We start from the raw sequence: 17,325 nt of genomic DNA, 5'->3' as shown, positions 1-17,325 counted from the left end.
CTGCCCCAGCTCACACTCACTGCCCCTGCTCACTCTCACTGCCCAGATCAGACTCACTGTCCCTGGTCACACTGACTGCCCCAGCTCTCACTCACTGTCCCTGATCACACTCACTGCCCCGACTCACACCCAGATCTGACCTGGGAAAAAGCCACTTGAATAAGACACGACATTTCATGGAAACTTCATAAACTGATAGAGGGGATAAAAAGACAGAAGGCACAAGAATGGGAAAATAAGTCATTACTAGGCAACAGAAATATTGCCAATATAATGGCAAACGAATTCATTGGAAAATCTGAGAGTTAAACCATTCAAACTCAGACTGTATAAATTAACAGAAGCTAAATTTTAAAATGATCCACCACACAGCAGTAACTGGTGATTAGATGGTTTATCTTAATATTATGTAGTTATCCAGATGCAGGTAATTACACAGTCACTGAGGTAAACAGATACTTTAACATATAATTACAGCTCGATAATCAGACTGTGAGTCAACAGAGAAATATTTCAATTTTAATTTTCTATTAAATGGGATATATCAGTGCTCAAGAAGTAAATACTTTCTATTTTGTAGGCACACTATACCCATCAAACACTCCCAGGACTGGCACAGCATGAGGTTAATACACATTGAATCTCCCTCTACACTGTCTCTATCAAACATTCCCAGGACTGGCACAGCACGGGTTATATACACAGTAAATCTCCCTCCACACCGTCACTACTAAACATTCCCAGGACTGGTATAGCATGGGGTTAGATACAGAGTAATTCTCTCTCCACACCATCACCATCAAACATTCCCAGGACTGGTACAGCACGGGGTTAGATATACAGTAAATCTCTCTCCACACCGTCACCATCAAACAGTCCCAGGACTGGTATAGCACAGGGTTAGATACACAGTAAATCTCCCCCAACACCGTCACCGTCAAACAGTGCCACAATAGGTACAGCACACGGTTAGATACACAGTAAATCTCACTCCATACTGTGACCATCAAACATTTCCAGGACAGGGACAGGAACATAGAAACTAGGAGCAGCAGTAAGCCAATTGGAGCTTCAAGCCTGTTTTACCATTTAATATGATCACGGTTGATCTTCTATCTCACTGCATCTAGTCTATCATGCTCTGTTAGAATTTTATATGTTTCAATCAGATTCCCTCTCATTGTTCTAAATGCTAGTGCATATAGGCCCAGTCAAGCAAATTTCTCCTCATAGTACATTCCTGTCATCCACAGTATCAACCCAGTGAACCTCTGCAACACTCTCTTTATAGCAAGAATATCCTTTCTTAGGTTGAGTGAGCAAAATCAAAATTGCACACAATACTCCAGGTGTGGTCTTACCAAGACCTTGTAATACTGCAGTAAGACATCAGTAATTCTGAACTCAAATCCTTTTGCAATGAATATCAACAGACAATTTGTCTTGCTCATTGCTTGCTGCACCTGTCTGTCTACTTTCATTGACAGATGTACCTAGAATCCTTTGCACATCTACGTTTCCCAGTGTATTACCATTTAAATAATACTCTGACTTTCTGTTTTTCACAGTGAAGTTTATAATTTCACATTTAGCCACATTGTACTGCATCTGCTATGTGTTTGCCCATACACTCAATTTGTCTAATTTACCCTGAAGCCTCTTTGCATCCTCTACAGAAGTCATATCCCTGGCCAGTTTTGTGTCAGCAACAAACTTGGAAATATTGCATTAAGTTGCCTCAAAGAACAAAGGACAAAGAACAGTACAGATCAGGAAAAGACCATTTGGCCCACCAAGCTTTGCTGACAGATGATACCTTTCTAAACTAAAAGCCTTTTCTCTCTACGTGGTCAATATCCCTCTATTCTCTGCTCATTCATGTATCTGTCTATTTGCCTCTTCAACCTTGCCATTGTATCCATTGCAAATAACAGGGACTCAGCACTGATCCCTGCAGAACACCACAGGTCACACATCTCCAGTTAGAAAAACACCCTTCCACTGCTACTATCTGTTTTCTATGACAAAGCCAGTTCTGTATCCATCTTACCAGCTCACTGCAGATCCCATGTGACTTTACCTTCTGTATCAGCCTGCCATGAGGGATCTTGTCAAAGGCCTTGCTACAGTCCATGTAAACAATATCCAGAGCCCTGCCTGCATCAATCATCTTTGTCATTTTCTCAAAAAAACTCAATCAAGTTTGTGAGACATGATCTCACCCACTCAAAACCATACTGCCTGTCACTAATAAGTCCGTTCTTTTCCCAATGCGAGTAAATCCGGTCCCTAAGGAGCTTCTCCAATAATTTCCCTTCTATTGACATAAGGCTCACCAGCCTGTAATTTCCTGAATTAACCTTGTTTCCCTTCTTAAACAAAGGAACAGCATTAGCTATTCTCCAGTCCTCCAGGACCTCTCCTGCGACTAAAGAGGATACAAAAATTTCATACAAGGCCCCAGAAACTTCCTCTCTCATCACTTTCAATATTCTGCGATTGATCCCAACAATTCCAGTGGACCTGCCTACCTTAATGCTTTTCAAAACTCACACAATTTCCTCCTTTTTTATATCAATATGCCGTAGAATATTAACATACCCCTCCTGAGACCCATCATTCACCATGTCCTTTTCCTTTGTGAATACCAATGCAAAGTATTCTTTCAGAATCTCATCTATTTCCTCCGGCTCCGTGCATAAATTTTCTCCTTTGTCCTTGAGTGAACCTACCCTTTCCCTGGCTACCTTCTTGCTGCTTATATATGTATAAAACACATTGAGATTTTCCTTAATCCTGTTTGCCAAGGTCATTTCGTGGTCTCTGTTAGTTCTCTTAATTCCTTATTTAAGTTCTTTCCTGCTATCTTTGTATTCTTCAAATGGTCTATCTGCCTTCAGTTTCCTAAACTTTACATATGCCTCCTTGTTCCTTTTGACTAAACTCACAATTTCTCTTGTCATCCAAGTTTCGCGAAACTTGCCAAGTTTATCCACAGGAACACGCTGGTCCTGAACTCTGATCGACTGGCCTTTAAAAGATTCCCACATGACAGATGTGGATTTACCCTCAAACAGCCACTCCCAATCTACATTCCCTATTTCCTGCCTAATATTGTCATAATTAGCCTTCCTCCAACTTTCACCTGAGGACTACTGTTAACCTTATCCATAAGTAACTTAAGACTTGTGGAATTATGGTTACTGTCCCCAAAATAGTCCCCCTTCTGAAACATTAATCATATGGCTAAGCATGTTCCCAAATAGCCCGTCTGGTATAGCTCCTTTTTTAGTTGGACTATTTACATTTCGCTTCAAGAAACTCCCTTGGATGCATTGAAAAGAATCATCCCCATCCAAGCCCCTGTTGCTAAGGGAGACTCAGTCAATATAGAGAAAGTTAAAATCACCACCACAACCCTGTTGTTTATACATTTTTCATAACTTGCCCACATATCTGTTCCTCTATTTCCTGCTGACTGTTGGGAAGCCTGTAGTACAATCCCATCAAAGTGACTGTACCCTTCCTATTTCTGAGTTCTACCCACATGGCCTCACTGGATGAGCCCCCCCACTGCAAGGTGTCCTCCCTCCATACATCTGTGATACTCTTCCTTATCAGTAATGCCAATCCCCCACCTCTTTTACATCCCTCTCTATCTTGCCTGAAACATCTATATCCTGAAATGTTAAGCTTCAGTCTTAGGCTGCCTCTCTGAAACCAACTCTGTGTAATAGCTACAACATTACAGTTATATGTACTAATCCAAGCTGTAAGTTCATCCTTACCTTACCTGTTATCCTCACGTAAAACAAGTACACTTCAGATTGCCAATCCTGCCATGTTCACTCACTTCTCCCTATCTGTTAGAATAGATTGGAATCATAGAATCCCTAAAGTGTGGAAAGAGGCCATTTGGCCTGTCAATTCTGTGCTGACCCTCCGAAGAGCATCTCATCCAAACCCAGCCCCCACCCTATCCCATTATTACAATGGCTAATCTATCTAGCCTGGACACGTCTAGATATGAGGGAGAAATTTAGCGTGGCCAATCTACCTAACCTGCACACTTTACTAGAGACTAAGGTCTCTAACTCCTCCTCAGTCATTTTACTTGCTGACCCATTATTCTGGTTCCTATGGCATTGCCATACTAGTTTAAACCATTCTCAGTAACACTGGCTAGCCTACCTGCTGGATATTGGTGTCCCTCCAGTTTAGGTGCAACCTGTCCTTTTTGTACAGGTCCCATCTACCCTGGAAGACATCCCAAAGTCTCATCTAGGTCATTTATATACATCTTATAAAGCTGGAGCCCAAGCACTAATCCTTGTGGTACACCACTAGTCGCAGCTTGTGAAAAAGACCTATTTGTTCCCAATCTTTGTTATCTGTGTGTCACCAATTCTCAATCCAAGCTGATATGTGACATTCCATACCCATGTGTTTTAACTTTGCCCAATTATCTCTTCATCATCATCATAGAATCCCTACAGCGTGGAAACAGGCCCTTTGGCCCAACAAGTCAACACCGACCCTTGGAGCATCCCACCCAGACCCATCCCCCTATAACCCACACACCCCTGAACACTACAGGCAATTTAGCATGGCCAATCCACCTAGCCTGCACATCTTTGGACTGTGGGAGGAAACTGGAGCCCCTGGAGGAAACCCACACAGACACAGGGAGAATGTGCAAACTCCACACAGACAGTCGCCCGAGGGTGGAATCGAATCCTGGTCCCTGGCGCTGTGAGGCTGCCCCTCTTATATGGGACTTTATTAAAAGCCTTCTCAAAAGCCAAATATACCATACCTACTGGTTCTCCTTTATCTATTCTACTATTTACAGCCTTAACAAAAACTCCAGTAGATTTGTTAAGCATGATTTGCTTTTCATAAATGCAAGCTGGCTTTGTTCAATCCTGTAAATGTTTTTCTTCTTTCCACATTTCAGGGATTCTATGATTCTATTCTATTCTAACGGATAGGGAGAGGTTAGCGAACATGGCAGGACTGTTGGCATATGATATATTCCTGTTCAGAACCCAGTTCAGTTCTGAAGACGAGTATTGTCAGACTCAATGTATCATTTATGTATAGCTGAGCAAACTGGCCAGTGCCATGGTGCTGATTGCCATTTGAGTGAGAAATGACAAGGACCATGGCTGTGATAGGGAACAATCAACTATGGTGCCAATTTTCCTGCCAGATTAATTATGTCCCCAACTTCTAAGCCTAAATCATTGAAGCATGTACCACATGCAATAAGGATTCCAACACAGAGCCCAGTGGAGCACCAATGGATACAGCCTTCTCATTGTAAAATTCTCATTGATTACTAGCACTTCCTTCCAGCCACTGAGCCAATATTAGATTCAATCTGACAATTACCATTGGATTTAATTTTCTGGAAGCAAACCATCGCAATGTAATGTCATTGCCCCTGTCTGAGTGCAATAGATTCATGTCTTTGCAGAATCATTGCTTAGTGCGTACAAAACCTTTGACTGTATTTTCAAAACATTAACTATCCTTCTCTCTAACTTACTCGGAATTTTTAATTGGAACATATCAGCTTTTGAACCAAATAAATTGGCTTGAAGATCAAGCAAGGTCTGTAACGTATGAGGCTTCATTGTTTCGCCAACCATCTGTTCAATTTGCCCAAGGTAACGTCCGCTAATATTTCTGTTTCTCTCAACGTTCTCTTTCATCTGATCAAAACCAAATTAATCATTTTAATTGCAGTAATCCTCTTTTTGTTTACTTGTTTGCAAATAACTTAGATGCCCACAAAGCCTCAAAATATGCTTCAAATAATATTTTATATTTTGAATTAGTACTCAACGAGAAGCTAATTAATCACAATTCATGTCCCATTCTATTGCATATGGGGTGTGGTTGTAACTGCTTGAAGCATGTAGAAGCATGAACTCAATTTAGTTACCTCCAGATGAAGCACCTTATACTCAGAGAAAGAGGCTGCTACTGTTATGGAGGGCAGGATCTCAGATCCAGGGAAGTAAAATACATAATGAAAGCTTATGGCAAGAGATGCTGTAAGAGAACTGAGACAATTGAGACAAGCTAAGAAATTCAAGTAGTCAAGAGGAAAGCGTTAATAAAAAGGCTATGAAAGCCTTTAGAAACCAAAATCTATCAAACTCAATTTTGAATGCATATTGGAGGAAGCCAAAGACAAATTCCACAAATTAATTCTTTCAGGGCAACTAGGAATGGGCAACGAATACTGTCTTAGCTGATCTGTGCCCATAGCAAAAAAAAAGGTATTTTCAACTAAATATTTCAAGCTGATGGAAAGGCCAGCCTTTGCAGAATTGTTATCTCACAATCTGAGAGTGTTAAAGAATCAGGCCAATTATTTCTAAGGGTTGAAATTAAGTAAGATTGATAATGTTAAAAATAAAACCCTGCAGTGCCCGAAAACCTGAAATAAAAACAGAAAATGCTGGAAACGCTCCTCAGGATCTGTGGAGAGAGAGAGAGAAATAGAGTTGTTTTGCAGGTTCTGGTAAAAGGTCAATGACCTGAAATGTTAACTTGTTTTTTCTCTCCTCACAGATCCTGCCAGACAAACCCAGATATTCTGATGAGACACTTTGCGGCAAGAAGCCAGAGGGGAATTGATTATGAACATGGAAAAATACATTCATTTTGGAAATCAGCAGATTAAATAGAACAAGCCTCTAGCAAGTCTTGTGATTTCAAAGAGTTTCTCTACGTTGCAGTCTGGTTGATGTGGATTTGATTCCTCTGAAGTTGTTGATGATCTCATTGAGCACACTAATAAACAGTCATTGAGATACCTGGTTACAAACTGAGTTACAGGAAACATCATCATAAGAATTCAAAGCTGGCAATCCGATGGTTCATCTATTATTGGCTTGTTGTGCTGAGGAAGTGTTGGCCCACGATACTGTGGCATATAAGTTGTAACAAATAATCTAGAGTGTTGCTTCTTCTTCCTTTTGGAATGGAAACAGAGGCTATGGTAGTTTCCCACAAAGATCAGATTTGGTCACATTCATAGAGTGGATTATGTTTGCTGTGTAGAAGTGTGTACGCTCAAGCAACTTGAACAGTCTTTTCTCTTCCAATTCTTCCCTATCCACATTGCAATTTCTGTATTTAATTCATGAAAATCTTACAAGAATCACATTGTTAGATTTAGTCCTGTGTGAAGGAAGACAACTGGCTCTGTCCAGGGAATGAATTTAATGTTTTGAAATGGATGGAGGCTCTGACACAAAAAGATAGAGGTGAGCTTTCAAGAAAACTACAGGTTTGTCAGCTTAACATCAATAGTAGGGAAACTGATGGAATCCATAATCTGGGATAAGAAAAATATACACTTAAAAGAAAAATAAATTAATACTAGACAATCAACATGGCTTTGTCAAGGGTAGGTCATATTTGACAAATTTGAGTTCTTTGATGAGGTGACACAGGCAGTGGATGAAGATAGTTCAATGGATGTTGTATTTTGGAATTTCAGAAAGCATCCAATAGTGGTACCTCATGGCACGTTGGTTAGCAAATTAGAAATGTTTGGGATTGATGGGTCCTTGGCAGCATGGATTAGAAGTTGGCTAAAGAATAGGAAACAGAGGGTAGGTACAGATGGGCATTTCTCAGATTGGAAATGAGTTGAAAATGGAGCTCACCAGGGATTGGTGTTGGGACCCTTATTTTTTTCTGATTTAAATAAATGATTTAGAGATCTGTATTAAGGGAAAAATCTCTAAATTTTCAAATGATATCAAGCTAGGGTGAAAAGGTAATTGTGAGGATGATGCTGACTGACTTCAGGGGGGCATTGACTAGTTAGCCAAATGGGCAGACACCTGGCAGATGAATTTCAATAGGAAGAAGTGTGAGATAATGTATTTTGATAGAAGAAACATGGAGAAGGAATACAGGCTCAATAGTACAACTTTGAAGAGAGAGATGTCAGGGTTCAGGTGCATAATTCTCTGAAGGTTGCCAGGCAAGTTGAAACAGGCTGTTAAGAAGGCTAAAAGGATCCTTGGATTTATAAATAAAGGCAAAAAGTAGAAAAGCAAGGAAGTGATGCTACACCTCTACAAATCATTGAAGTATTGTATCTAGTTCTGGGCACCTTATTTAAGGACGGATATTAAAGCTCTGGAGAGAGTGCAAAGGAGATTTTCTAGAATGATACCAGAAATGAAGGATTTTACATAAAAGAAAAGTTTAGAGAAATTGGGCTTATTTTCCTTGGAGCAGAGAAGATTAGGAAGTAACCTTATTGAGATGTTCAAAATTATGAATGATTTTGACAGAGTAAAGAAGGATATTCTGTTTCCATTAGCTGTTATGTTAGCAATAAGGGGTCACAATTTCCAAGATTGTCAGCAAGAGAGCTAGGAATGAGATAAGGAGAGATTCCTTTACTCAGACAGTTGTTAGGATTTGGAATGCACTGCCTGGGAGAGTGGTGGAGACGGATTCCAAAGGGGCTTCAAAAGAAAGGAGGTTTGAAAAGAGAGCTGAATATATATTTGAAAGTAATTAATTTTAAGGGTTATGGAGATAGGGCTGGAGAATGGGATGAGCTGTGTAGCTCTTTCATGAGTTGGTGCAGACATGATGGACTGAATGGCCTTCTTCTGCACTGCTCTGCTACTACCAGTGGCAGGGAGGAACAGAATGACCTTTTGACCCTGTTCCCACATTCAGTGAAATTATCAAATCCAGTAATACAACTTGCTAACAAAAACTTAACAACCTGTGATTTAAGATTCACAATTGCCCTAACATCATTTCCCAGTTTCAGAAGAGGCAGCAAACATCCACAACCCTTTGTGTGAACAGGTGTTTGAAAATATTCCCATCTTGTCCTAGATTCCCAAACCAACATAAATAGCTTTGCTCCATATCTCTTCCCTTTAAAATATTGAAAATATTGATTCAAAACAGTCTTGTGGTCTCTGTACTTAAAGAAGGATTTTCTCTAGTCTAATGGGTCTGACTAATGGAATGAAGTGACGGTCCTATGAAGAAACTTTGAGGAGATTGGGTCTATATTCCCTTGGGTTTATGAGAGTTGATCTCTGTGAAACACATAAAATTCTTAAGGCTGGGAGAACACTTCCTCTGGCTGTACAATCTAGAACTAGAGTTCACAGTCTCAGGGTAAGGGAATCTTCCACTTAGGCACAAGATGATGAGAAATGAGCTCACTCATAAAATTGTGTCTGAAAAATTCTCTATCCCTAAGGGTAGTGGACACACAGTCATTGAGTATTTTCAAGGCTGAGATGAATAGATTTTTGGATATTAAGGTAACTAAGGGAAATGAAGATAGTGGAGGAAAGTAAGGTTGAGGAAGAAGATCAGTCTATTTGATCTATTTGAATGGTGCAGCAGTCTTGAGGGGCTGAATGGCCTTCTCCTGTTCCTATTTCTGAAATTTTTTGTGCGTATGACAATATAGCTTTTACAGAGACCAACTCTACTTAAAGCTACTGATGTTGGAATAGAACCATCCACTGGGATGTTGGTGACATAGTGGTAATGTCTTTGGACTAATAACCCAGAATATCAGGTTCCAGGACATGGGTTTGAATCCTTCCATGGTTAAATTTGAATTTAATTTAATAGAATCTGGAATAACAAACTGACCTAATAGTGGCTATGTAACCACTGTTTAGGGAAGCAAATCTGGCATCCTTACCTGAGATAACAAGGTGTACAGCTGGATGAACACAGCAGGCCAAGCAGCATCAGAGGAGCAGAAGGCTGACATTTCGGGCCTAGACCCTTCTTTCTGAAGAAGAGTCTAGGCCTGAAACATCAGTCTTCCTGCTCCTCTGATGCTGCTTGGCCTACTGTTTTCATCCAGCTCTACACCTTGTTATCTCAGATTCTCCAGCATCTGCAGTTCCTACTATCTCTGCCACCCTTACCTGGTCTGGTTACGTGCGATTCTAGACCCACAAAAATCAGATTATGTCTTAACTGCCCTTTGGGCAATTAGGAATAGGCTAGCTTATACACCCTCATCCAATGAATCTGTTTTAAAAAAACACTGAATTGCTCTCCTATGATTCATATTATCCTGTAATTTGTCATGTTTTAATAAAAAAAAGCTCCGATCTTTTTCAATTTTTCCTTTGCATTTGCATTTTCTTCTATTCTGCGTGAAGCTGTCCTCTAGCCTGTAGAAATATCTTTTTGACAGCTTCTGGGTCACTTTTACTGAGATTCTTCTTACTACCGTTTCCAGTTATATAAAAAAAAGGTGATTCAATGTTTCAACTTCTGTCATGTTGATTAGTTTAACAGCACAAGGAATCAAGGTCCAGCAAGCAGCTATTTGATGGGATTTGAACACACACTTCTCTGGATGACTAAATTATTAAAATAATCATTCCACAATCTTTCAGAACACTGCTTCTTTGTCGGGTGAAATGAAATACATAGGCACAGAATTTATAGGCAGAGAGATCAAAGGATCATACAAATGGTGTGAGTGGAATGTCAACAGGTTGAATAATAAGTCTCTGCAGGTGATCAAAAGTGTCAGATGGTGTGAGTAAAGCGTCAACAGCTGAATAGCAAGTGAAGAGATTACCTATACCCTGAATTAATTTAGGTAGGGAGATAATTACAAAAAAATTAAAAATAAGGTGATGCTGGAGACAAACCAAATGGCTGCAATAACACGATAGGTATAACAGTTGCACAACATGTAACCACACCATATTGTTCCGTTTCTGTAAAATCTTCCTTACTGTCCTGTTCTGACACCATCACCTTGATAACTTGTTACGTTCCCCCTACCTTAATTAATTTGTACAGTTTTGGATTACTTGTGATTTTGGTTAGAACCATTGGCATGCAACCCTATTTTTACTTTTTAGTAATTATCTCTCTGCCTCAATCAGATTATAGGTCATCCCTTCACTTGCTACTCAGCCTTTGACACTTTACTCACACCATCTGACACGTTTGATCACCTGCAGAGATTTTCAATACTCCACTCACCCCATTTGTATGATTTTTCATCTCTCTGCCTATAAAGTCTGTGCCTGTGTGTTTCTTTTCACATCACCTGATGAAGGAGCAGTGCAATGAAAGGTTGTGATTTCAAATAAACCTTTTGGATTACAACCTGGTGTTGTGCAACTTCTAACATTGTCCACCTCAGTCCAATACTGGCACATCCACATCATTCTACAATGTACTCAGATTAGGTTCGATTAAGCAACAACACAGCTTTCACCAGGCTGGAGTCTTCAATTCCACTGAATGGAGCCACCTTTCAGAGTAGGACACAGTTCATGTTACATCTTATGGGTAGCAGGCTAGAAATTATTCCTGGCGTCAACAGAAAAATTAAAGATTTTGCAGAATTTCCCAATTTACTGCATTTTCAGACACAGGTTGACAGAAAGCACAGACCAGGCTTCTGTACTTTACAAGAATTACTGTTTATTTCAGTTAAATATACACCAGCTAGATGTACACAAATATGAGCCCATTGACATGTAAGTCTATTAATTAAAATTCTATACCCCTTACGAACACCATCTTGCATACACATACAAACAGTCACAAACAGGAAAAATATATGGGTGTTATGGGCAGAGGGAAAAACTAAGAAAGTTGTTCAATGGTCTCAGTGATTCTTGTGCTGATCAGAACACTGCTTCTCAGGTCTTATCCTCCAGATGCTTTCACCAGAGTGACAGGTTCACTTATAAAGGTCTCCGACTTATTAAAGTCACAGCTTACAGTAACTGATGAAGGAAAATGAAATGGTTTTCTTCATGCTTACAGTTTTTCTTACAGAGAATGGGGGCAGCTTCTCAGCCTCTGGAAATCTGACAGCTTCTCACTATATTGTTCACAGTCTCAAGCTGTTCAGCTACCGGAGAGCCAGTCACATAGTTGTTGGTTGACAGAAGGCTTTTTGTCCTTCAAATTGCTCTTCATTAGTCCATTGACCAAACAGCAACTTGCTGCCCACTCTTGTACACAACTTTTGTATCCAGCCTGTCTGCAAACCATTTACTATTGCTTGAACCAACAGCTGTGTAAACAGCATTTACAATGAATATCACGTTACTTCTTTAAAAAAACCCTGCAGTAACCCTTTAGCAATCCTTGGTTTTTAAAACATTTTTTTACCCATTTCAGTACATGACCAAAAATACTAAAAAATAAAATGACATTTTCTTTGTACTCATGTATAAACTCATCAGTAGCCTCAGAATATAGCAAGGTACTTTACATTCAATGACTTATCGTCAGGAATTTCTCAGACTGCGAAATGCCACAAACAGCAACTGAGATGGTGGAGGGTGGAATGCTGCTTCAGACACTGAGTAAAAGCCTTATTTTACTCCAAACAGATATTCTTTCACGTCCCCGTAACCTATTGACAGGATGATGGGGATTGATGCAGCAATGCAGCAGTCTATCAGCATTGCAGTTTAAAAGATAAGATACAGAAGCATGTGATTTTATTTTGTTTTAAAGTTCCTACAATTTCACACAGGGGACTCCCACATTGTTCACTGAGTTTGTAGAAGTGTGATGACAAATGCAGTTCAGTTTGTTGAACTCAAGAAGGAATGTTTCTGAATGAAGGCTCAAGGATGCAGAATGCACTGCCTGGTGGTGTGGTGGAGGCAGGTTCAACTGAAGCATTTAAAAGGGCATTAGGCGATTATTTGGATAGAAGAAGTGTTCAAGGGTATGAGGAAAAAGCAGGAAATTGATACCAAGTAATGATGCTCATTTGAATAGCCGGTGCAGGTGTATTGAGTTAGTTGGCTTCTCCTGCACTGTAACAATTCTGATGTTTTTACCTGCTTTTTAAGCACTGTGTGAGCTTGCTGATTTAAGCAGCCAGGAGATAGCCCTTAACTCACTTGGTTGTTATTGTAGCTCCTAGGCCAAAGCTGGTACATCACACCAAGGATACCAATCCGAATTTCAGCTCTGACCAGACCAACAAACCTTTCTGACGAACATTGTTACTTTCTATTTTAATTTAAAATTATCCTTTCATGATTATGTAATTATTATTACAATTTATTCTGCTGATACATTTTACAAGTCCTTTGTAGAGCTGAAAGTGACACATTCTGTAAAAATATATTGACTGGTTTGATGAAACCCCTATTTTTTTTATTGTAATTTGTGCTGTAAGCCAACACTGTGAAAACAAAAGAAACAAAGTTCTGAGGGCACATTTAACTGTCTCAAAATATTTGTTACATTAAATTCTGCTTTGTAATTGGGCAGAGCATGCTGCAGGGATTTCAGTTGGTTGCTCAGAATTACTGAAGAGAAGTTCAATGTTGATAGGCAGGGATAATGGAGAGAAAGAGCATGAGAGAGAAACAGATTCCATGTTGGGCTGGGCTGCTATTAGCTGTGCTGCTAAAGGCAACTTAAGTATAAGTGTTCATTGTAGTGAGGGCTCAGGGCAGTCCTAAGAGCTCTGAAGGCCTCAAAAGAATGTACTGGAATTCATTGCCTGAGACTATGGTGGAGGCAGGTTCAGTTAGTCCCTCCTCAGTAAAAAAGCTCTCCAGACTTGAATCAGACATATCCAATTCCCACTCTCAGAAGCTCTTGGTAACATTATTTGCCACCATGGATGTTCAGTACTGAGCCGTAAGCTCCGACTTTTCAGAAATTACAGGCGCTCCAGTGGCTTCTAGCTGCTTCTGTAACTTAAAAAGAAATTTCCTGCTAATGACTCAAGAACCAGTCAATTTGTACTTGCTGCCATTTTGAAATGAGTTTTTTTTTCCAACATGGAGGTTCAGCTCTTGAGGAAGAATGAAAGACATTTAGTGGTTATCTTATTCATTCATGGGAGGTGGGCGTCGCTGACTGCCCACCATTTATTGTCTGTCCCTAGTTGCCCTTGAGAAGCTGATAGTGAGCTGCAGTCCACATGTTGTAGGTAGATCCACAATACTCTTGGTGGATGGGGATGTGGGATTCATGGATCTTGACCCAGAGACACTGAAGGAACGGCGATATATTTCCAAGTCAGGATGGTGAGTGGCTTGGAGGGAAATTTGCAGGTGGTGGTGCTTCTATGTATCTGTGGCCCTTGTCCTTCTAGACGAAAGGAAGTCATTGTCAGTTTGGAAGATGCAACCTAAGGATCTTTGGTGAATTTCTGCAGTGCATCTTGTAGTGACTGAGCATGGAGTAAATGGTGGATGGAGTAAATGTTTCTGGGTGTGATGCCAATCATGTCAGCTGCTTAATGTTGCATGGTATTAAGTTTCTTGCATGTTGTTGGAGCTGCCACTCATCTAGGCAAGTGGGGAGTATTCTATCACACTTCTGACTCGTAACTTGTAGATGATGGACAGGCTTTGGGGAGTCATGAGGTGAGTTACTCACCACAGTATTCCTAGCCTCTGTCCTGCTGTTGTTACCATTGTATTTATACGGCCTGTCCAGTTGAGTTTGTGGTCAATGGTAATCCCCAGGATATTGATGGTGGGGGATTCAGCGATGGCAATGCCATCAAATGTCAAGGGGCAATAGTTTAATCATCTCTTCGTGGAAATGGTCATTGCTTTGCATTTGTGTGGTGCCAATGTTACTTGCCACTTGTCAGATCAAGCCTGGATACTGTCCAGATTTTGTTGCACTTAAAACATGGTCTGCTTCAGTATCTGAGGAGTCTCACACATTGCTGAACATTGTGCAATCATCAGTGAACATCTACACTTCTGACCTTATGAGAGAGGGAAGGTCATTGATGAAGCAGCTGAAGTTAGGCCGAGGACACTAACCTAAGGAACTCCAAAAGAGATGTCCTGGAGCTGAGATGACTGACCTCCAACAACTATGACCATATTCCTATGTGACAAGTATGACTCTAACCACTGGAGAGTTTGCCCCCTGATGTGGATTGACTCCAGTTTTGCTGGGACTGCTTGATGCCACACTCGGTTGAATGCAGCCTTGATGTCATGAGCTGTCACTTTCGCCTCACCTCTCGAATTCAGCTCTTTTGTCCATGTTTGGTCCAAGATGTAATGAGGTCAAGAGCTGAGTGGCCCTGACAGAACACAAACTGGGCGTCACTGAGCAGGTTATTGCTGAGCAGGTGCTGCTTGATAGCACTATTGATGACACCTTCCATCACTTTACACATGATCAACAGTAGGCTGATGGGGCAGTTAGTGGCCAAGTTAGATTTGTCCTGCCTTTTATGTACAGGACATACATGGGCAACCTTCCACTTTGTTGGGTCGACACCAGTGTTGTAACTGCATTGGAACAGCTTGGCTAGGGGAACGACAAATTCTGGAGCACGGGTTTTCAGTATATTTGCCAGAATGTCATCAGGGCCCGTAGCCTTTGCAGTATCCAGTGCCTGCGACAGTTTCTTGATAAGATGTGAAATGATCAAATTTGCTGAAGCCAGTACCTGTAATGCTGGGGACCACTGGAGAATAATCCACTCGGCGCTTCTGGCCGAAGATTGCTGCAAAATCTTCAGCCTGACCTTTGCCCTGATGTGCTGGGCTCTTCCATCATTGAGGATGGGGATATCTGTGGACCCTCATCATCCAGTGAGTTGTTTAATTGTCCACCACCATTTGAGACTGGATGTGGCAGGACTGCAGAGCTTAGATCTGATCTGTTGGTTGAGGGATCACTTAGCTCTGTCTATCACTTGCTGCTTATGTTATTTGACATGCAAGTAGCCCTGTTTGGTGACTTCACCAGTTGACACCTCATTTTTAGGTATGCCTGGTGCTGCTCCTGGCTTGATGGTAGTGGTAGAGTGGTAGATCATCGGAGTACAATTCTGCTGCTGTTCATGGCCCACAGCACCTCTTGGATGGCTAGTCTTGAGTTGCTAGATGTGTTTAAGGTCTGTCCCATTTAGCACAGTGATTGTGCCACACAACACAGTGGAAGAGTAGAAGGGGGTATGTCATCTCCACAAGGACTGTACGGTGATCACACTTATCGATACTGTCATGGACAGTTTCATCTGCAGCTGGCAGATTGGTAAGAATAAGGTCAAGTATGTTTTTCCCTCTTGTTTGTTCCCACATCACCTGCTGCAGCTCCAGTATAGTAGTTATGTCCCATAGGACCCACCCAGCGTGATCAGTAGTTCTGCCTCCGAGCAACTCTTGGTGGTGGACATTGAAATTCCTCACACAGAGTTCACTTTTCACCTTTCCCATTCCCATTGCTTCCTCCAAGTGTTGTTCAACATGGACGAGTACTGATTCATCAGCTGAGGGAGAATGGTACATGGTAATCAGCAGGACATTTCCTTGCCCATGTTTCACCCAAAACTATAAGTCTTCATTGACTCCAGACCCAATGCTGGAAGACTCCCAGGGCAACCCCATCCCATCTGGGTCAGGGCATATCCAGATATGCTGCTTGGCCTGCTGTGTTCATCCAGCTCTGCACCTTGTTGTCTCATGATGATGGTAGTGTCCGGGACATTGTGTGAATATTACTATGTCAGCTGCTGCTTGACTGGTCTGTGAGACAGCTCTCCCAATTTTAGCACTAGCCCCCCAGATGTTAGATAGGAGAACTTTGCATGGTCAGAAATAGTTGTAAGAAATAGGAGCAGGAGTAGGCCATCTGGCCTGTCAAGCCTGCTCCGCCCTTCAATGAAACCATGGCTGATCTTTTCATGGATTCAGCTCCACTTACCTGCCCACTCACCATAATCCTTAATTCCTTTACTGTTCAAAAATCTATTTATCCTTGCCTTAAAAACATTCAATAAGGTAGCCTAAACTGCTTCACTGGGCAGGGATTCACAACCCTTTGGGTTAAGAATTTCCTCCTCAACTCAGTCCTAAATCTGGTCCCCCTTATTTTGAGGCTATGCTCCTTAGATCTTGTGTTTAACTTGTCAGTAGAAACAACCTCCTGCTCCTATCTCATCTACCGTCTTCGTAATTTTATAATTGTCTATGAGATCCCCCCTCATTCTCCTAAATTGCAATGAATACAGCACCAATCTACTCAGTCTCTCCTTATAAGCCAACCCTCTCAACTCCAGAATCAACATAGTGAACCTCCCCTGCACCCCCTCCAGTGCCAGCACATCCTTTCTCAAGTAAGGAGACGAAAACTGCACACAGCACTCCAGGTGTGGCCTCAACAGCAACCAATACAGCTGCAGCATAACCTCCCTGTTTTTAAACTCCATCCCTCTTGCATTGAAGGGCAATATTCCATTTGCCTTCTTAATTACCTGCTGCACCTGCAAACCAAAGTATTGTGATTCATGCACAAGGACACCCAGGT

The sequence above is a fragment of the Rhincodon typus genome, chromosome 13 (genome assembly GCF_021869965.1).
Source record: "Rhincodon typus isolate 14 chromosome 13, sRhiTyp1.1, whole genome shotgun sequence".
Classification (NCBI taxonomy): Eukaryota; Metazoa; Chordata; class Chondrichthyes; order Orectolobiformes; family Rhincodontidae; genus Rhincodon; species Rhincodon typus.
Note: the sequence above shows the minus strand (reverse complement) of the source record.